The following is a 23252-nucleotide window of genomic DNA, read 5'->3' on the forward strand; positions in this document are numbered from 1 at the left end:
CTGTTGTGCAAATGGAATAGACAAAAGGTGGAAATTATAGGCAATTAGTAAGACACCCCCAAAAAAGGAATGGTTCTGCAGGTGGTGACCACACACCACTTCTCAGTTCCTATGCTTCCTGGCTGATGTTTTGGTCACTTTTGAATGCTGGCGGTGCTTTCACTCTAGTGGTAGCATGAGACGGAGTCTACAACCCACACAAGTGGCTCAGGTAGTGCAGCTCATCCAGGATGGCACATCAATGCAAGCTGTGGCAAAAAGGTTTGTTGTGTCTGTCAGCGTAGTGTCCAGAGCATGGAGGCGCTACCAGGAGACAGGCCAGTACATCAGGAGACGTGGAGGAGGCCGTAAGGAGGGCAACAACCCAGCAGCAGGACCGCTACCTCCGCCTTTGTGCAAGGAGGTGCACTGCCAGAGCCCTGCAAAATGACCTCCAGCAGGCCACAAATGTGCATGAAGGTTGCTGTGATGAAGGTTCCTGGTGAACAGATTTGACATGAACTCAATAGAAAGGAACTGCAGCTTGCAGACTTTCCAGGAGATGACAATGATCCTAAACTCTCTGTCCTGATAGGAGCAGACTACTACTGGCAGATAGTATCAGGCAGAGTGGAGCGACTGACGGAGACGCTGGTTGCTTTAGAGAGCACCTTTGGATGGTCGGTGCAGGGACCCGTGTTCATGTCAAGTGTCGCCGAGGCAACTTGCATGTTCATCCCACTTGATGAAGACACACTAGTCTCCAAACAACTGAATGCATTCTGGGAGCTTGAGTCTCTGGGTATTATAAGCGAGAAAACACAGAACCCAGAGGAAACCGAGGCTCTACAGAGGTTCGAGGAAACAACCACCTTCAAAGATGGGCGATACCACGTGGAGTTGCCATGGAAACGAGAAATGCCAGAACTCCAAGACAACTATAGAATCGCCAAGAAACGGTTTGAAGGTCTGAAGAAAAGACTGAAGAAGGATGTGACGTTGTACAGCAGATACAATGAAGTGGTAGAGGACTACTTACAACAGGATATTGCAGAGGACGTGCCCAAGGACAACGCATCAAGTGCAGACAATGTAAAATACTACTTACTTCACCATGCAGTACTCCGAGAAGATAAGGTGACAACAAAACAGAGTGGTGTTTGATGCCTCGTCCCATGAAGATGGCTGTCCATCCCTCAATGACTGTCTACTCACAGGACCGAACCTGAATCCGGATCTGCTCAGCGTTCTGATAAAGTTCAGACTACATGAGATCGCATTCATGGCAGACATCAAGAAAGCTTTCCTGCAGATATCCCTAGCAGAGAGAGACAGAGACGCCGTGAGATTTCTATGGCTCACAGGCCCACCAAGGGGAGAAAATGAAGAGGAGCTGCGTGTGCTGAGGATGAAAAGAATAGTATTTGGAGCTTCCCCAAGTTCATTTTTGCTGGCAGCTACAATCAGGAAGCACCTGAAACAATATGAAACAGAACAACCAGAAGTTGTAGAGATACTGAGAGAGTCACTCTATGTAGATGATTTCATTGCAAGTTCACGCAATGTTGAAGAGGCTTACCTTGTGACAACAACTGCAAAGCGAATGCTGTCGATTGCAGGCATGGACCTCTGCAAGTGGATGACCAATTCTCCTGAATTGAAAACAAAATGGGAGGAGAGTACGACAACTGAGCACCCGTTGACGCTAGAAACACAAGGATTAGTGCTGAAGGTTTTAGGCTTAGTATGGAGACCGGAAACAGATGACTTTGTGTTTGACCTCAGGCCGCTACTGAGCATTCTAAAGCAAAATGAAAACACAAAGAGAAGTGTTCTACAGTCGTCTGCACGTATCTTCGACCCTCTTGGTTTCTTAACTCCCTTCACCATCATGATCAAGTGCATGTTCCAGGAAATGTGGGAGAGGGGACTCAGCTGGGACGAAGAATTACCACCTGATCTGACACGAGAATGGCAACAGTGGTGTTCAGAGCTACCCCAGTTACACCAGCTCACCTTACCAAGGTGGTACAGAACAGACATGCGGCCACAGAATAGCCACACGTGTTCTGTGAAAGGGCTTACAGTGCAGTAGCTTACTTGCAAGGTGAGTCACAAGACAGGGATACAAGAAGTCTAGTCGCATCCAAGTCCAGGGTAGCCCCACTCAAGAAAATGACGCTGCCACGCCTGGAGCTCATGGGAGCTGTGATTGGAGCGAGACTCGCAAACAACTTGATGACCACACTGAAATTGGAAGAAAAACAGATCCAAATGTGGACAGACTCGATGATCGTGCTGCATTGGATTTGCAGCTCAGCTCAGAAATGGAAACAGTTTGTTGCGAACAGAGTGACGGAGATCCAGTCCTTGACCAATCCTGAGTCATGGTCACATATTGAAGGGAAAACTAATCCAGCCGACCTCCCTACAAGAGGACAAACTGTTCGAAACTTGACACAGAGCGAGCTATGGTGGAATGGACCCAGAATTCTGACATCACCCAATCAGTCCGAAGAGACTGATGATAACAAAGTTCCGGAAGAGGTGAATATAGAACTCAAGTCCAGCTGCCAGGTTACTGTACAACTCGCAGCAAACAGCACAGCAATCACTGAACCTGTGATGGAGCTTGAAAGGTACAGCAAACTGAAAAGAGTGTTCAGAGTCACCGCCTGGATAAAGAGATTCATAGCCAATGCTCGTACAACCATAAAGATACAAGGTGAACTGACTGCTGACGAACTGTTCGATGCAGAAAAGTACTGGATTAAGGTAACACAACAACAGAGTTTTGGACAGGAGATCAAACTACTGAAGGCAGGAAAAAGCCTAAACAATGACTGTAAAATCAGAGAACTGAAACCGTTCCTGGACGAACACGAACTACTCAGTGTAGGAGGAAGACTGCAACAGTCCAGCTTCACATTCAGAGAGCAGCACCCATGGGTTCTGCCCAACAAGTACAGATACTCAGAAATGTTGATACAGTACCACCATGAGAAGGTGATGCATTCTGGAGCAAGAGACACTCTAGTACAAATCAGAGAGCGATACTGGATCTTGAGTGCTAGGCAGCTAGTCAAGAGCACAGTGGCAAGATGTATAGTGTGCAAAAGATTCAAGGCAAGAGCCGGACAGCAGGTCACTGCGCCTTTACCAAAAGACAGAATAACTGAATCACCACCATTTGAAGTCACAGGTGTGGATTTTGCAGGACCGCTCTTTGTGAAAGAAAATGGGTCTGTGAAGAAGTCATACATTGCACTGTTCACTTGTGCGGTAACCAGAGCAGTGCATTTGGAACTGGTCTCAGATCAGTCCACAGAGAAATTCCTGCTAGCTCTAAAAAGATTCATCTCAAGGAGAGGATTATGCAAGGTAATCTACTCAGACAATGCAAAAACGTTCAAGAGAGCTGATCAGGACTTGAAAGAGCTGTGGAAGGCAATCGAAGAGCCCCAACTTTTGGCTTTCTTCTCAGAAAGGGGCATCACCTGGAGGTTCATCGCCGAGCAAGCAGCCTGGTGGGGCGGATTCTGGGAAAGACTTGTCAGGTCAGTGAAAACATGCCTGCGAAAGGTTCTTGGGAGAGCTTCACTCAACTTTGAAGAGATGTGCACAGTCCTGACAGAGGTTGAAGCAATTCTAAATTCTAGGCCTCTGACCTTCGTGCACAATGAAGTGGATGAACCACAACCCCTGACCCCAGCACACTTCCTGGTGGGTAAACGACTAACCTCTTTGCCTCCAAAGCCATTTCCAGCTGACACTCAGCACCCAACGCTAAACAAGGAGGACATGACACGCAGATGGAAGTACAGGCAGAGACTTGTGACCAGCTTCTGGAACAGTTGGCGAAGAGACTACTTGCTGGATCTAAAGTCAGCACACCGCTGTGATACACCACAGCCCACCCCACTGAAAGCGGGTGACGTTGTACTCATAGGAGAAGATAACACACCCAGACAAACCTGGAAACTAGGAAAGATTGAGGAACTGTTTCCAGGCCGAGATGGCCTAGTTAGATCATGTTCAGTTCGTACTGCTTCAGGGACTTTGTTGAGGAGACCTATTCAGTTGATATACTGCCTAGAGATCTAGATGAACACAGTTGTTCATCGGGGGGGGGGGGGGATGTTGTAACTTTAATGTGTTACAGAGTTAATGTTTAAGTTAATTAATTGAGCTGTATCTAAAGATATTTCTTTACAGTTATTTACATATGTAATTGTATTGGTTAGTATTGAATTACGCTTTTGACTGCAAGTTCCAGAATGCCTTGCGACAGGAAGTAGAGAGTGAACACGCTAGTTAAGTGCAATTAACAGGTGATTATTTAGCTCCTTTGCGCTAGCATCTCACTGGCATTGCTCTGTAGAATCTAAAGTTGTTAAATGTAACGTGATCAAGAATTATTACTAAAATAAGCTTTCATATCAAACCCGACGTCCCGAGTCATTACTTTGAAGATAGTTATTCTATAACAATGCTTCACCTTCTACAATATAAACATGGTGTCTACGGGCTGTAAACAATTAAAAACATGTATTTCTGAATAATAATATACAATCGTGTAATTAAAAGAATTATGTTTTTAATGCTTTTTCTTTCCATAGAATCCTAAAACTCACTAGCTTCTAGAACTCTCGTCTTCCTAAAACCCACTAGCTTCTAGAACTCTCGTCCCCTTGGAACGAGCCCAAACAAAACTCAAATCAAATTGTATTAGTCACATGCGCCGGATACAACACTGGAACTCTTACTTACGAGCCCCTAACAGTGCCGTTTCAAAAAAACACAGAAAAGAATAAGAGATAAAACTAATCTCCAACACGGGAAAAACGTGTCAAAATAAATTGTGATCATGGTAACTCACTGGCTAAATGCAAAACACAAATCTTTTGACTGCCCACCCTTGATAATCAGCAACCAAGTTGTCCTTACGACAGACATGTCTGATTTCAAGAGGAAACTCCTGCGATATCTGTAGTAACTTTCCACCTCACTGTGGAGCTTCACTCTCTTTTCAGGGATCACTAGATAGGCATGTTGTTGGATATAAAGTCCCCAATGTCATGCTCTAGTACATTTGGGTTGGCACATCTGAGAATGAACCCTGATATTATAAAAGCAGGGTAACAATGTCAATATAATTGTACCCAAAAATGTCAAGTTGGTTGCATGAATAACTAGGATTAGTAAATGTTACATAATATGAAATATCAAAACCAGATGTTCACCCCTTTGTTAATATGTATTGGCAATAATTAACTTAATGGTGAGGCATGGAATAATAAAACATGTATCTTTTGTCAGGCTGAATGTTTGAAATATGAGGTGATTTGAGTCATGCTTCTTCAGTAGTGGAATAAAGACAATCTGCATTTGAATGTTGTCAAGAAATACTGGAGTGATGTAGGATTGTTAATAAAATTGATTATAGACCAATTTATTATAGTGCGTCCATGTGTTTAGGCTGCAAGTTTGTTGAAATTAAGTTGTTTTCAAGTCATTGAAAAAAACGACCCGAAAATACATATTTTTAACTTTCACTTTCAACTACAACCGAACATATATTGGACGTCGGGGATCATGGTCTTATTTTCAATGTCTTTTCAATTACATTTTGCTAAATGGGAATAGTGCAATGTCAAAACACAGTTTTAACGTGTCCAAATGAATAACCAATATGAAGAAAAAGTTTGAAGTGTTGCATTTTGATTCCAGTGGGTCACCAACATGGTAAGTGTAACACAGCTCTTTTTTGTTAGTCACTTTTTGATAAATCTCATAAATAATACTCTTTCAGTTCAGAGCCTGGATTCTTTCCCTGAGGCTAAAATCAATTGAACAGGGGGCAAACATTTAGGGTTCTACATTGACATTCATTAAAATACTTCTACTACGATGCTAAAAGAATCTACATTGTGACATTATTTAATTATTATCATGAAAAAACTCCATGTATTTTCTGATGTTTGATCAGAGATCTTTTACCAGAGTATCTCTTCCCACATTGATCACAGCTATAAGGTTTCTCTCCTGTGTGTGTTCTCTGGTGTACAGTCAGAGAGCCAGATGTAGTAAAACTCTTCCCACATTGACCACAGCTAAAGGGTTTCTCTCCTGTGTGTATTCTCTGGTGTACTGTGAGCTGGTCAGATTTAACAAAACTCTTCCCACATTGATCACAGCTATAAAGTTCATCTCCTGTGTGTGTTCTCTGGTGTAAAGTCAGATAGCCAGAAGTAGTAAAACTCTTCCCACATTGATCACAGCTATAAGGTTTCTCTCCTGTGTGTGTTCTCTGGTGCACTGTCAGATAGCCAGATGTAGTAAAACTCTTCCCACATTGATCACAGCTATACGGTTTCTCTCCTGTGTGTGTTCTCTGGTGCACTGTCAGATCACTAGATTGACAAAAACTCTTCCCACATTGATCACAGCTATAAGGTTTCTCTCCTGTGTGTGTTCTCTGGTGCACTGTCAGATAGCCAGAAGTAGTAAAACTCTTCCCACATTGATCACAGCTATAAGGTTTCTCTCCTGTGTGTGTTCTCTGGTGTATAGTCAGATTGCTAGATGTAGTAAAACTCTTCCCACATTGAACACAGCTATAAGGTTTATCTCCTGTGTGTATTCTCTGGTGTACTGTCAGAGAGCCAGAAGTAGTAAAACTCTTCCCACATTGATCACAGCTATAAGATTTCTCTCCTGTGTGTGTTCTCTGATGACTTCTAATGCCTGATGAGGTGAATCTCTTCCCACAGTCAGAGCAGCAGTGAGTTCTCTTCCCTGTGGATCTCTGCAGGTGTTTATTGAGGCGTTCTGATCTGGAGAGACTCTTCTCTGCCTCGTCAGCATCATGAGGTTGTTGAGGCTCCCCAGAGGATCCACGATAGTCCCGTCTCTCTCCTGTGTGAACAACAAAGTCAGATGATTAAAGGCCCACAACAGTGGAAATCCACTGTAAAAGGTGATGCCAACAGCGTAGCCATGATGTTGTACAACAATTGACGTCTGTAATGAATGTTAAAATTATTTGACAATTGTCTTAAAATTAGCAAGAAGTCATATTTTAGTAGTAACATCGATGATTGTAGACTAGAAATAAGTTATTCATGTTGTTGAAACTCTAAGCAGTGTGCCAGACGACTTTTGGTCTCCAATATATGCCCCTTTCTGTGTAACCTTTACCTGGTCACAACCCCGGATCCGGGATCCCCCCCATCAAAAAAGCTGACTAGCATAGCCTAGCTTAACGCGACAGGGATATCATATAATTTAATTTTCATGAAATCACAAGTCCAATACAGCAAATGAAAGATAAACATCTTGTGAATCCAGCCATCATTTCTAATTTTTAAAATGTTTTACAGCGAAAACACAATATGTATTTCTATTAGCTAACCACGATAGCAAAAGACTCAACCGCATATTTTCACAATTTTTTTACCGCATAGGTAGCTATCACAAATTTGACCAAATAGAGATATAAAGTCACTAACCAAGAAATAACTTCAGATGACAGTCTGATAACATATTTATTGTATAGCATATGTTTTGTTCGAAAAATGTGCATATTTCAGGTATAAATCATAGTTTTACATTGCAGCCACCATCACAACTTTCACCAAAGCAGCTAGAATAACTACAGAGACCAACGTGAAATACCTAAATACTCATCATAAAACATTTATGAAAAATACATGGTGTACAGCAAATGAAAGACAAACATCTTGTGAATCCAGCCAATATTTCAGATTTTTTAAGTGTTTTACAGCGAAAACACAATATAGCATTATATTAGCTTACTACAGTAGCCAGCCACACAACCGCATTCATTCAACGCAACGGTAGCGATAGCGAAAAAAACAGCAAAAGATATACATTTATTCACTAACCTTCGCAAACTTCATCAGATGACAGTCCTATAACATCATATTACACAATACATATATGGTTTGTTCGAAAATTTGCATATTTAGCGGCACAAATCGTGGTTTTACAATGTGAATATATGGTGAAATTGCAGAAATATTGTCCGGAGAAATCTTGGAGGCACCTATCTAATCAAATACCCAAACACTTCAATAAAAAATACATGTTGTTAAGCAAATGAAAGATACACTAGTTCTTAATGCAATCGCCATGTTAGATTTTAAAAAATAACTTTAGTACGACATACAGCTTACGTTATAACGTGATAGCGAGACAGCGCCCGCCAAAACGCTGGATAACAATACTAAACTTTTTCAACAGAAATACGAAATAACATCATAAATGGGTCCTACTTTTTGCTGATCTTCCATCAGAATCTTGTACAAGGGGTCCTTTGTCCAGAACAATCGTTTTTTGGTTTTAGAATGTCCTCTTCTCCTATAGAATTAGCAGCCAAAGCTAGCCAAGTGGTGCTAAGCTGTCCAAAATCCGTTGACGCAAACAATGCAATACGCCAAACCCCCCGATAAACGGTGAAAATTCTGATAAAACTATATTGAAAAAACATACTTTACGATGATATTGTCACATTTATCAAGTAAAATCAAAGCCGGAGATATTACACGTCTATACCGAACACTTTTCAGAAGGCAATGCAAGGTCCCTTCCCGCGTGTTGCTGCACAAAGAGAAAAGTGGTCACGTCATGCCAAGAGGTCTTGTTCGGCCTCAGATCAAGCGAGACACCCCATTTCAACTCTCACAGCCTATTGACATCTAGTGGAAGGCGTATGAAGTGCATGTCTATCCATAGATTTCAAGGCAATTAATAGGGGAGCCCTGAAACAGAGGCTCGATTTCGGATTTGTCACTTCCTGTCAGGAAGTTTGCTGCAGAATGAGTTCTGTTTTACTCACAGATATAATTCAAACGGTTTTAGAAACTTGAGTGTTTTCTATCCAATAGTAATAATAATATGCATATTGTACGAGCAAGAATAGAGTATGAGGCATTTTAATTTGGGCAAGATTTTTTCAAAAGTGGAAACAGCGCCCCCCTATTGACAAGAAGTTTTAACCAGCCAGCTACTATAGCTGACTAATACAAAATAACGTAATATTAAATTAAATAGGTTAACAAGTAGATACGACAGAAGTGTGTCTAAAACACAGTAGGTAATATAGACCGAAAGCGTATAAATAGCTTGAATCTTTCGGCTCTGTTGGCTAGCAAGCTACCGAGGTGGTTGACGAGCTGTTTATGAAGAACCGTCCACTAGATTATACGTCACGCTGGCAGCGTCGCCTGAAAGACGCACATCGCCGTCTGCTGACTGGAGGGGAAACGCAGTTGAGGATCATATTTTATTTTCAGACAAAGATTATTGTAAATGGATTTAATTAAATAATACCATAATATTGAGACATACAAAGACAGGAATGTGTTGATTGATTAGTGCGGATAAAAAATGTTTACCACAGCATATTTAAGGCAGTTTCATTAAGTCATACTACATCTAAATTAGCAGCTAGCTACTGTAGGTCTATACTGCTCCTACATGGTGTAACAATACATCATATAGATGTATATAATGAACAGACTAGGTCTATACTGCTCCTACATGGTGTAACAATACATCATATAGATGTATATAATGAACAGACTAGGTCTATACTGCTCCTACATGGTGTAACAATACATCATGTAGATGTATATAATGAACAGACTAGGTCTATACTGCTCCTACATGGTGTAACAATACATCATGTAGATGTATATAATGAACAGACTAGGTCTATACTGCTCCTACATGGTTTAACAATACATCATGTAGATGTATATAATGATCAGACTAGGTCTATACTGCTCCTACATGGTGTAACAATACATCATGTAGATAATGAACAGACTAGGTCTATACTGCTCCTACATGGTGTAACAATACATCATGTAGATAATGAACAGACTAGGTCTATACTGCTCCAACATGGTGTAACAATACATCATGTAGATGTATATAATGAACAGACTAGGTCTATACTGCTCCAACATGGTGTAACAATACATCATCTAGATGTATATAATGAACAGACTAGTTCTATACTGCTCCTACATGGTGTAACAATACATAATGTATTTGTATATAATGAACAGACTAGGTCTATACTGCTCCTACATGGTGTAACAATACATAATGTAGATGTATATAATGAACAGACTAGGTCTATACTGCTCCTACATGGTGTAACAATACATCATGTAGATGTATATAATGAACAGACTAGGTCTATACTGCTCCAACATGGTGTAACAATACATCATGTAGATGTATATAATGAACAGACTAGGTCTATACTGCTCCTACATTTTTGTATTATTATGTGTTATTTATTTCCCCTTTATTTAACCAGGTCGGCCAGTTGAGAACAAGTTCTCATTTACAACTGCAACCTGGCCAAGATAAAACAAAGCAGTTTGACACATACAACAACACAGAGTTACACATGGAGTAAAACAAACATACAGTCAATAATACAGTAGAAAAATAAGTCTATATACAATGTGAGCAAATGAGGTGAGATAAGGGAGGTGAAGGCAAAAAAAGGCCATGGTGGCGAAGTAAATACAATATAGCAAGTAAAACACTGGAATGGTAGATTTGCAGTGGAAGAATGTGCAAAGTAGAGATAGAAATAATGGGGTGCAAAGTAGCTAAATAAATAAACAAATACAGTAGGGGAAGAGGGAGTTGTTTGGGCTAAATTATAGATGGGCTATGTACAGATGCAGTAATCTGTGAGCTGCTCTGACAGCTGGTGCTTAAAGCTAGTGAGGGAGATAAGTGTTTCCAGTTTCAGAGATTTTTGTAGCTCGTTCGTATTAATGCAGATATCATGGACATTTTATTTAAAACATGTAATTAAACTATAATTGTAGCTCCTTTAATTTAGACCCAAAATGTATTTGCTATGTGTGCTATTGCCCGGCTATTAAAAGGAACAGGCGACTATTTGAGACTCAGCCTCAGAAATGTTTGGTCACATGGAATCAAGTGGTCACTAGATGTCTACGGTGCCAAAGAGAATTATAGTTGGGAGTGTTGGGAGTGTCCAGTGTGTTGATATAACGGTAATAATGTCACTTGGAATCAAGTGGTCACTAGATGTCTACGGCGCCAAAGAGATTTATAGTTGGGGGTGTTGAGTGTGTTGATATAACGGTAATAATGTCACATGGAATCAAGTGGTCACTAGATGTCTACGGTGCCAAAGAGAATTATAGTTGGGAGTGTTGGGAGTGTTAAGTGTGTTTATATAACGGTAAGGTCTGAATGCTTTCCGAATGCATTGTATATATAGGGGCAGTACTTAGTGACATCACTTCATGAAACAGGTGGTACAAATATATAACATAGATTCACAATATCAACATTCAATGTATCAAAATATATGACCAAGCTGGAAGTGGAAACGCCAGCCCAGCCACAATCCTAGAGGTTCACTGATGATCAACCTCCTCCTTCACATCTGACTCCTGATGATCAACCTCCTCCTTCACATCTGACTCCTGATGATCAACCTCCTCCTTCACATCTGACTCCTGATGATCAACCTCCTCCTTCACATCTGACTCCAGTGATCAATCCAGAGCGTCTTCTTTTTTGGGGAACCCCGATGGACGACGTCATCGAATAGGACGTCATCACCACCACCGCCCACAAGTTAATTGTCATTCAGGTTATCAATGGGAAGAACATTAGCAATATGTCCTGTCTGGTAACTTGTCTCGTTCAAAGGATTTACATTGGCAGGTGCACAGGGAGACACCCCATTAAAAAAACTCAGTTGATCTTAAACTGCGGAAACACTTTTGGAAGTCTTTAACTGCATCAAAGTCTGTGGCCTGTGATGTTGGGACAAATGATAGTCCCTTATTATACAAGAGACAAAATTCACAAATTCTACAGCACAACGGCAGAGTCATGTCTTCAGTGTAAAACTAACAATGACTCAATAATCCTTCTGGGAATGTTATGATGTCATAAAGTTATGGGCGGAGTTAGAGAGTTGGCTGTCAGAAGTACAATTATACAATGTAAAATTACTTTTAATCTGTCTTGTCTGTATATTTCAAAACATGGCATTTGAGGGTGCAGTGAGATACCCCACAGTTGGACGATACTTTTCTCATCAATTGTCTTAAATATTATACCTAATTAAAACCTGGAAATCAACCAATCCTCTGTTGTTAATTCAATTCAAAGTTCAAAAAAAGAGAAATTAAATGGTGCTGATGAATGCGCTGGCTGTGTTCTAGTGGGTCTGGGCAGGTGTGATGTAGTTAATGGAGATGGAGGTGTGTTCTAGTGGGTCTGGGCAGGTGTGATGTAGTTAATGGAGATGGAGGTGTGTTCTAGTGGGTCTGGGCAGGTGTGATGTAGTTAATGGAGATGGAGGTGTGTTCTAGTGGGTCTGGGCAGGTGTGATGTAGTTAATGGAGATGGAGGTGTGTTCTAGTGGGTCTGGACAGGTGTGATGTAGTTAATGGAGATGGAGGTGTGTTCTAGTGGGTCTGGGCAGGTGTGATGTAGTTAATGGAGATGGAGGTGTGTTATAGTTGGTCTGGGCAGGTGTGATGTAGTTAATGGAGATGGAGGTGTGTTATAGTTGGTCTGGGCAGGTGTGATGTAGTTAATGGAGATGGAGGTGTGTTCTAGTGGGTCTGGGCAGGTGTGATGTAGTTAATGGAGATGGAGGTGTGTTATAGTTGGTCTGGGCAGGTGTGATGTAGTTAATGGAGATGGAGGTGTGTTCTAGTGGGTCTGGGCAGGTGTGATGTAGTTAATGGAGATGGGGGTGTGTTCTAGTGGGTCTGGGCAGGTGTGATGTAGTTAATGGAGATGGAGGTGTGTTCTAGTGGGTCTGGACAGGTGTGATGTAGTTAATGGAGATGGAGGTGTTCTAGTGGGTCTGGGCAGGTGTGATGTAGTTAATGGAGATGGAGGTGTGTTCTAGTGGGTCTGGGCAGGTGTGATGTAGTTAATGTTTGTATGATGTTGTCGTTTGTATGTTTTATATTTTTTATAAAAAGATAAAATAAAATATTTTTCCCAATGCAAAGTTACACCTCACTGTTCTATTTTTGGAGTTATTACATTAAACCAATCATAATTCAGAAGAATGCCAAAGTCAGGTGTAAAGTAAAATGGAGGACCAGCCTATTCCCTATGATGTAAACTACAACAGAAATAACTTCAAATGTAAAGAGATTTCTGGCATCAGGACAAAATGTGATTCAGAGTCACCGAATATATTTTAAGTATTTTAATTAAACTCAAACGGTAAACGGTAAATGCAATTCTCGTATATACGGGTTCACTGTATCTCCGCGCAGGGTAGATCAGAGATCTGTGGAATGTACTCTGTGGAATGTACTCAAATAGTAGTTTTTATACTATGACAGTTTTAGTTCCAACTCTTCCCGTTGGCCTATCATAGTAGAGGCTTAGCATGGTTAATACTCTTGCTCCTCCTTTGTGAGGTTGGCCTATCACAGTAGAGGCTTAGCATGGTTAATACTCTTGCTCCTCCTTTGTGAGGTTGGCCTATCACAGTAGAGGCTTAGCATGGTTAATACTCTTGCTCCGCTTTTGGGGGCACCCGAACTTGTCCAAGCCCCTTGGCGCTTTTCTTTGTCCACATCTGGTTGCTGGGTAGAGTAGCTCCGTCTTGTGTCTCCCCTTGATTCTTCACTCAAACAATTCCCTAATATGGTACTGAACAGTCTCTCAACCCCCCTGGTTGGCCTAGAGTGATGCACCCCTCCCCTCTCCAGACTGACCACAGCTTTTATGGCCTGTGTTGGTCAGTCCTTACACACCTACACACATCTGTATTGTTTGTGTGTGTGTGTGTGTAACAAAACAATATTCATCTTCAAACAATATGCTAACAGGCTATAGTGCATAAACATAAATCCTAACAAAATGTAGAACTTCAAATTAAACCAATCGTTTGCACTCATGACTTGAGTGATTTAAAGTAAACCAACGTTTTGGAAATACAAAACGCCATCTAACCAAATATCAAATAATGTTATCTTAGCCAGCCAACTAACATTAGCTAAATGCAGTTATCTTAGCCAGCCAGCTAACGTTAACTATATGCAGTTATCTTAGCCAGCCAGCTAACATTAGCTATATGCAGTTATCTTAGCCAGCCAGCTAACGTTAACTATATGCAGTTATCTTAGCCAGCCAGCTAACATTAGCTATATGCAGTTATCTTAGCCAGCCAGCTAACATGAGCTATATGCAGTTATCTTAGCCAGCCAGCTAACATGAGCTATATGCAGTTATCTTAGCCGGCCAGCTAACATGAGCCATATGCAGTTATCTTAGCCAGCCAGCTAACGTTAGCTATATGCAGTTATCTTAGCCGGCCAGGTAACATTAGCTATATGCAGTTATCTTAGCCGGCCAGCTAACATGAGCTATATGCAGTTATCTTAGCCGGCCAGCTAACATGAGCTATATGCAGTTATCTTAGCCAGCCAGCTAACGTTAGCTATATGCAGTTATCTTAGCCGGCCAGCTAACGTTAGCTATATGCAGTAATCTTAGCCGGCCAGCTAACGTTAGCTATTTAGCCAACTAGCTATTAGCCTAACAAGCGTAGCCAACCAGTTAACGTTAGCTATTTAGCCAACTAGCTATTAGCCTAACAAGCGTAGCCAACCAGTTAACGTTAGCTATTTAGCCAACTAGCTATTAGCCTAACCAGCGTAGCCAACCAGCACCGAGACCATTTAGAACCAAACTAACAAAACCTAAACGTGTTTGCAGATCAAAAGATCAGAGACAAACAGAATGATGGGAGAAAATTAACCATCAGAAGTCATTGATCAATGTTGATAAAGTGACACACTGCTTCAATAATAATGAGTAGTTATTTATGATGTAAGGTGATTTGTAGAGCAGTCAGTTGGCAGTCGGCTGCAGTGTCGAACCAAACCAAACCAATCAGGTGGTTGTTCGACGAAATGAAGTTCCAGACGTCATTGATCACGTGCTGCTGATAAAGTGATACAGGCATCGGCACACTGCTCTGAAGTTTAATGCTTTCAAGGCCTCGTACCTCCGGTATCAAACATAACATCCCCATCGAAAAGTTGACAAAACATAAGGAGCAAGCAGGTTGATTTCCTCTGTCGTCTTGAGCCCACGGCAAGAAGGCACCAGAGCCCACCGTGCTAACGGGTTCCCACTGGACAACACAACCACACAGTTAATGAAAAGCATGAGGTGAAGCTTGAGCTAGATATTTACATTCACATTTACATTTAAGTCATTTCGCTGACGCTCTTATCCAGAGCGACTTACATTTTACCTTTTTATTTTTTATTTAACTAGGCAAGTCAGTTAAGAACAAACTCTTATTTCAATGAGATGAAAATGAAATGAAAATGAAATGAACTACTCAATGTCCCCCTCTGGTGGGGAAAAAGTATAATACACCTAAACTAACAAAACCGGGCTGATAAACTGGCTGGTGTTCATGAGTTTATAAAACATATACTTTATACATTTGTCATAAATGACCTGCATTGATGAGACACACAGTGTGGATGAACGATCAGTAGTAGACAGGGTAAAAATAGCACTCCTAAAGAAGATGCATTTTCCAGTTAGATACCAACTTGAAAGAGGGAACTTTAGCATAAAACCCACATGGAAAACGGAGATTTGGCAAATAACATATAAAGAGAGGCTTATTTGATACTAAACCAACAGCAGTAGTTTCTAAAACATAAATTGCTAATGTATGATTTAAAACGTTGATTTTATGATGTAATGTCAACTTTATACATTTCTATCCCAGGACCACTCAATTTTCAAATTCTCCAAAAATCTGCTGTGGATTACCCAGAATCCAATACCTTTATCACTGAGTGTATTACACCGAGTGTAATGTAAACACACGAGCAGCGCAGCGGTCTAAGGTATGGCATCTCAGTGCTAGAGGCGTCACTACAGACCCTGGTTCAAATCCAGGCTGTATCATAACAGGCCGTGATTGGGAGTCCCATAGGGCAGCGCACAATTGGCCCAGCATCGTCAAGGTTGGGGTTTGGCCGGGGTAGGACGTCAATGTAAATAAGAATTTGTTCTTAACTGACTTGCCTAGTTAAATAAAGGTTCAATCTATTTAAAACATGTAGCTTCATTACACCGTTACACTGGCATACAAACTCAGTAGCACAGAGTAGATCATCCATATGACCTTGGGAAATAGTGCATTGTGGGTAGTTTAGAAGATTTCCCGAAATAAGTTTAAAAAATATGTAATAACGCAAAAACATAACTGTTTGTACTTATAGGTAACCATATCGTGACGACAACTAGCTTACTAAGTCTTTAACCAGACTGTATTGTTACACTGGTGAGTAAAAACGAATGCTCCCTACACATTAACTTGTTGTCTGAAGATAAAATATACATTTTACTCAACTGCGTTACCCACTCCAGTCAACAGAAGGCGGTCTGCGATTTTAAGGCAATGCTGTTAGTGTGACGTATAATCGAGTGGACGGAACACAATGCTGTTAGTGTGACGTATAATCTAGTGGACGGAACACAATGCTGTTAGTGTGACGTATACTCGAGTGGACGGAACGCTTCTTTCAGCAGCAGCAACAGTTATTCAGCCACCTCGGTAGCTTGCTAGACAAAATAGCCGAACCAATATAGCTTTTTAGACGCTTTAGTGTATATTAGCCACTGTGTTTTAAACCCACTTCTATCGTCTAGTTAGTTATCCGATTTAATTTCATATTTACGGTGTTGTTATTAGTCAGCTAGCGGGCTTGTTAAGTTAGCATTAGCCTAGCTAGCTAACATCCCCGACCATGCGGTCACTAAGCTATTCTGCTAAAGGAGATGAGGATATCACAGTAAAACAAGAAGTAGCGAGTGAGGCCGTTACTGTGAAAGAAGAGGAAGACGCGTTCAGAGTGAAAGAGGAGGAGGATGTTACAGTAAAAGGAGAGGAGGATGCAGTTTATGGAGTGAAAGAGGAGGGAGAGATGACTGTTACATCGAAAAAGTTGGAGGAAGAAGAGGAGGAAACTGGATTTCTGGGCCCGGTTTCCCAAACACATCTTAAGGCATCCAATGGTTCTAACGATGAATTTAGCCATAAGATGGTTTTGGGAAACCGTTCCCTGATTAACACTAGTAAGTACTGTCTTAAATATAGAGGCACAAACTCTGCGGTTGTTGAACTGATTTTTGGTTTTAAAGGGGAAATCTGCAATTGCTACATCCATATTGTGACTTTTAAATTATTTATTTATAGCCATTGATTCTTGAAGAATATAACACATGACTCATGAGCTTAGTTCAACTGTTTACCCCATCAGAACCCAGAATAAGCTTTTTTTACTACAATTTTTAGAAATAATGTAAAGCAACACTGTATAGCCTCAACATGGTTAAAATTATAATGTTGATATCATGGATGGTCAGTCCTTGCATCCATAGGTCTGTCTGTCTCTAGTTACATTTCTCCAACCCCATAATCATTTCATTACCAAAACAGTGGCGGAATGACAGATTTGTTATTGTTTGAACTGCAGATTGCTGGGTTGTGTGGGTTTTTTAAACAGCAACAAAATGGCTGCCCAGAGACTTGGTTTGGTAAACAGCTGAGGGATGGGGGAAGGAGAAGTGTAACCAATCAAGTGCCGAATGGTGAAAGGGCGAGAGCTGGAAATATTTTACGAAAATACTTTGAGGAACTATTGTCATTCGCAATTGATTTCATTAAGACTTTGTTTACTTGCTTTGGTGACGAAAAAATTACTTTGAGAAGCTCCACAACTCATTAGTGGTGGTGCGTTAAAACCTGTTATGGCTGAAGAGGCAGAATCGAATAACCTGGAAAGAGGTGGCCATTTCAAACGGCCTCGTACTCAATTCTTGCTCGTACAATATGCATATTATTATTACTATTGGATAGAAAACAATCTCTAGTTTCTAAAACCGTTTGAAATTTTTCTCTAAGTGGAACAGAAGTCATTTGGCAGCACTTTCCCTGACCAGGAAGTAGAATGTCAGAAATCTATGCTCTCTTCAACGTTCTGCCTATACATGGTCATCATACGTAGGACCCTACTTACACCTCATAGGCCTTCCTCTGGGTGTCATGCGGAAGTGAGAGCAGAAAGGACTTGATTATCTCGTTCAGAGGTGGAATAAAACCAACTTCTTTGACTTGACCGTCCACTTCCGGTACTCTGATGCGCGCGACTTGGAAGTGAGATTGCCTTATGTTTTGCTGCCGTTTCGGACGACAACTATCTCCGGCTCGGATATTATTTGATAAATGTGACCATATCATCGTAATGTATGTTTTTTCAATATAGTTTAATCAGATTATTGAAATTTTTTCGGGAGTTTTGCCGTGTTCCGTTCTGTTACTTTTTTTACGTTTGAGAGATCCGTGCCACTCGGCTCGTGCCCATCCTAAATGAAGAGGGAAAATTAACGTTTTTAATCCAAACAACGACTGTTCTTGACAAAGGACACCATGTCCAACATTCTGACGGAAGATCACGAAAAGTAAGAAACATTTTATGATGTTATTTCATAGATCTGTTGTGCATGTCTACTGGTCGTGGGCGCCCAAGTGTGTCTGGCTATTGTTGCTATGCTAATATAGCGCTACATTTTGTTTTCGCTGTAAAACATTTAATAAATCGGAAATATTGTCTGGAATCACAAGATGCCTGTCTTTCAATTGCTGCACACTATATATTTTTCAGAAATGTTTTATGATGAGTAATTAGGTATTTGAAGTTGGTGTCTGTAAATATTATGCCTGCTTTCGGTGCAATTTCTGATTGTAGCTGAAATGTAAACTATGATTTATACCTGAAAAATGCACATTTTTCTAAAAAAAAAACATATGCTATACCATAAATATGTTATCAGACTGTCATCTTATGAAGTTTTTTCTTGGTTAGTGGCTATTTATTTCTTTATTTGGTCGAATTTGTGATAGCTAGTGATGGAGTAAGAAACTGATGGAGTAAGAAAAATGGTGTCTTTTGCTAACGTGGTTAGCTAATAGATTTACATATTTTGTCTTCCCTGTAAAACATTTTAAAAATCGGACATGTTGGCTGGATTCACAATATGTTTATCTTTCAAATGCTGTATTGGACTTGTTAATGTGTGAAAGTTAAATATTTTAAAAAACTATCTTTTGAATTTCGCGCCCTGCACTTGAGCTGGATGTTGTCATAAGTGTACCGGTGTCGGGCTGCAGCCATAACAGGTTAAGACAATCAGAAATACTATCAGACATCCCCAAATGGGCACATTTATAGGCAGGTAGACTAATCCTACTTTTATATGCGCAATCAGGTGTGCGTCCTTACTCAACATTGACAGGAGTGTTTCAAATGAAAGACAATTTAATAAATTGACAAAACTGGCGTATCTTGTGGGGTCAGGTCTGGGTGGTCTGCCAACTATCATCAGCTGATCCAGGAAATAATTTTCTGAATGCCAGTCAAATTACAAACATCACGACATGCTACAACAACCAAAGTGCTTCTTCATTCATTACTCTGGTAAAGACAGTTATGCCGTGCTCCACGTTAGATCCAACATCCCTAACAAATTGATGTTTATAATGTTATTGTCTGCTTGATTTACTGTAGGGTCCCATTAGTCTGTTTGGACACGGAGATACTTAGCTCATAATGTGTAGATAACTGTTCCTTGATGGATAGGCTATTGTGCAACACACAGAGCTATTTTCCTATATTTGTTGTTAGGTGAAGTTATGGGCCAATTTGGCAAACAGTGTACAAACCCTCATTGTCAGGCTGATGGAAAAGCTAGCCAAAGAGCATTTTACTGGTTGAAGTGGTTTTTAAGTACAAAGCAGTTGATTTGCGATGATGACACAAACATTATATTAAGCAGGACATTCAAACGAGCCTTACAATTATAATCCAAAGTAGTGTGAAATGCACTCATAAGCAACCTGGACATGGAGGTTACTCCCCTGAGTTTCCCCCCATTCACATTCAGAATACATTGTGAAAAACTAAAATCTGGAGATTTCTGCTGTTGTGGGCCTTTAACCTTCTGTCTGACATTGTCATTCACACAGGAGAGAGACGGGACTATCGTGGATCCTCTGGGGAGTCTCAACAACATCATGATGCTGACGAGGCAGAGAAGAGTCTCTCCACATCAGACCTCAAGAAACACCAGCAGAGATCCACAGGGAAGAAATCTCACTGCTGCTCTGACTGTGGGAAATGTTGCAAATCTTCATCAGAACTTAAAATACACCAGCGAACACACACAGGAGAGAAACCTTATACCTGTGATCAATGTGGGAAGAGTTTTACTAGATCTCACTATCTAACTATACACCAGAGAACACACACAGGAGAGAAACCTTATAGCTGTGATCAATGTGGGAAGAGTTTTGCTAAATCTATCCATCTGACTGTACACCAGAGAACACACACAGGAGAGAAACCTTATATCTGTGATCAATGTGGGAAGAGTTTTACTCAGCTAAGCAGCCTGACAGGACACCGGAGAACTCACACAGGAGAGAAACCTTATGGCTGTGATCAATGTGGGAAGAGTTTTACTATATCTAGCTCTCTGACTGTACACCAGAGAACACACACAGGAGAGAAACCTTATATCTGTGATCAATGTGGGAAGAGTTTTACTATATCTAGCTCTCTGACTGTACACCAGAGAACACACACAGGAGAGAAACCTTATACCTGTGATCAATGTGGGATGAGTTTTACTAGATCTAGCTATCTAACTATACACCAGCGAGTACACACAGGAGAGAAACCATATAGCTGTGATCACTGTAGGAAGAGTTTTACTACATCTGGTAATCTAACTGTACACCAGAGAACACACACAGGAGAGAAATCTTATAGCTGTGATCAATGTGGGAAGAGTTTTGCTAAATCTAGCCATCTGACTGCACACCAGAGAACACACACAGGAGAGAAATCTTATGGCTGTGATCAATGTGGGAAGAGTTTTACTCAGCTAAGCAGCCTGACAGGACACCGGAGAACTCACACAGGAGAGAAACCTTATGGCTGTGATCAATGTGGGAAGAGTTTTACTAGATCTCGCTATCTAACTATACACCAGAGAACACACACAGGAGAAAAACCTTATAGCTGTGATCAATGTGGGAAGAGTTTTACTAGATCTAGCTATCTAACTGTACACCAGCGAGTACACACAGGAGAGAAGCCTTATAGCTGTGATCAATGTGGGAAGAGTTTTACTAGATCTAGCTATCTAACTGTACACCAGCGAGTACACACAGGAGAGAAATCTTATACATGTGATCAATGTGGGAAGAGTTTTACTCACTCAAGCTCCCTGAAATCCCACCATAGAACACACACTGGAGAGAAACCTTTTGGCTGTTATCAATGTGGGAGGAGTTTTACTCATCTAAGCATCCTGATAGTACACCGGCGGGGACACACAGGAGAGAAACCATATAGCTGTGACCACTGTAGGAAGAGTTTTACTACATCTGGTAATCTAACTATACACCAGAGAACACACACAGGAGAGAAGCCTTATACCTGTGGTCAATGTGGGAAGAGTTTTATTCAATCTGGCCATCTGACTGTACACCAGAGAACACACACAGGAGAGAAATCTTATGGCTGTGATCAATGTGGGAAGAGTTTTACTCAGCTAAGCAGCCTGACAGGACACCGAAGAACTCACACAGGAGAGAAATCTTATGGCTGTGATCAATGTGGGAAAAGTTTTACTTCATCTAGTTATCTGACTAAACACCAGAGAACTCACACAGGAGAGAAACCTTATGGCTGTGATCAATGTGGGAAAAGTTTTACTTCATCTAGTTATCTGACTAAACACCAGAGAACACACACAGGAGATAGACCTTAAGGCTGTGATCAATGTGGCAAGAGATTTATTCAGCTACAAACCCTGAAATCACACCGGAGAACTCACACAGGAGAGAAACCTTATAGCTGTGGTCAATGTGGGAAGAGTTTTGGTCGATCTGGCCAGCTGACATTACACCAGAGAATACACACAGGAGAGAAATCTTATAGCTGACAAGAGACAAAGATCTCTGATCAAAGGAGTTATTTCGTGATATCAATGAAATGATGTCACAATGTAGAATGTTTTAACATTGTAAAAGTAGTATTTTAATGATGTCACAATGTAGAACCCTAAACGTTTGTTAAATTGATTTTAGGGAAAAAGAGGAAAAATCCAGGCTCTGAATTGAAAGTATTATTTATGAGATTTATCAAAAAGTGACTAACAAAAAAGAGCTGTGTTACACTTACCATGTTGGTGACCCGCTTGAATCAAAATGCAACACTTCAAACTGTTTCTGCATATTGGTTATTGATTTGGACACGTTAAAACTGTGTTTTGACATTGCACTATTCCCATTTATCAAAATGTCATTCAAAAGACGTTGAAAATAAGACTATGCCTGACGTCCAATATATGTTCTGTCCAGTATAGTACAGGATATCGCAGGAGTTTCCTCTTGAAATCAGACATGTCTGTGGTAAGGACAACTTGGTTGCTGATTATCTCAAGGGTGGGCAGTCAAATAGATTTGTGTTTTGCATTTAGCCAGTGAGTTACCATGATCACAATTTATTTTGACACGTTTTTCCCGTGTTGGAGATTAGTTTTATCTCTTATTCTTTTCTGTGGTTTTTTGAAACTGCACTGTTGGGGGCTCGTAAGTAAGAGTTCCAGTGTTGTATCCGGCGCATGTGACTAATACTATTTGATTTGAGTTTTGTTTGGGCTCGTTCCAAGGGGACGAGAGTTCTAGAAGCTAGTGAGTTTTAGGAAGACGAGAGTTCTAGAAGCTAGTGGGTTTTAGGAAGATGAGAGTTCTAGAAGCTAGTGGGTTTTAGGAAGACGAGAGTTCTAGAAGCTAGTGAGTTTTAGGAAGACAAGAGTTCTAGAAGCTAGTGAGTTTTAGGCTTCTATAGAAAGAAAAAGTAGAAAAAAATAATACGATTGTATATTATTATTTAGAAATATGTATTTTTTCTTGTTTTTAAATGTTGACAGCCAGTAGACACCATGTTTATATTGTAGAAGGTGAAGCATTGTAGATGATTATGTGAAATGGAAGTTGTGGAGATACTCTGAATGATTGGCTATGAAAAGCCAACTGACATTTACTCCTGAGGTGCAGATCTGTTGCACCTTCGACAACCACTGTGATTATTATTATTTGA

The 23252-nt window shown here is 40.6% G+C and overlaps 1 pseudogene; it reads left to right on the forward strand.

Moving 5' to 3' along the window:
• The first annotated feature begins 447 nt into the window (after positions 1–447).
• LOC120038665 lies at positions 448–21828 on the forward strand (annotated as a pseudogene).
• Positions 21829–23252: the final 1424 nt, after the last annotated feature.

This window comes from Salvelinus namaycush, unplaced genomic scaffold, assembly GCF_016432855.1.
Source record: "Salvelinus namaycush isolate Seneca unplaced genomic scaffold, SaNama_1.0 Scaffold23, whole genome shotgun sequence".
In the NCBI taxonomy this organism is placed as follows: Eukaryota; Metazoa; Chordata; class Actinopteri; order Salmoniformes; family Salmonidae; genus Salvelinus; species Salvelinus namaycush.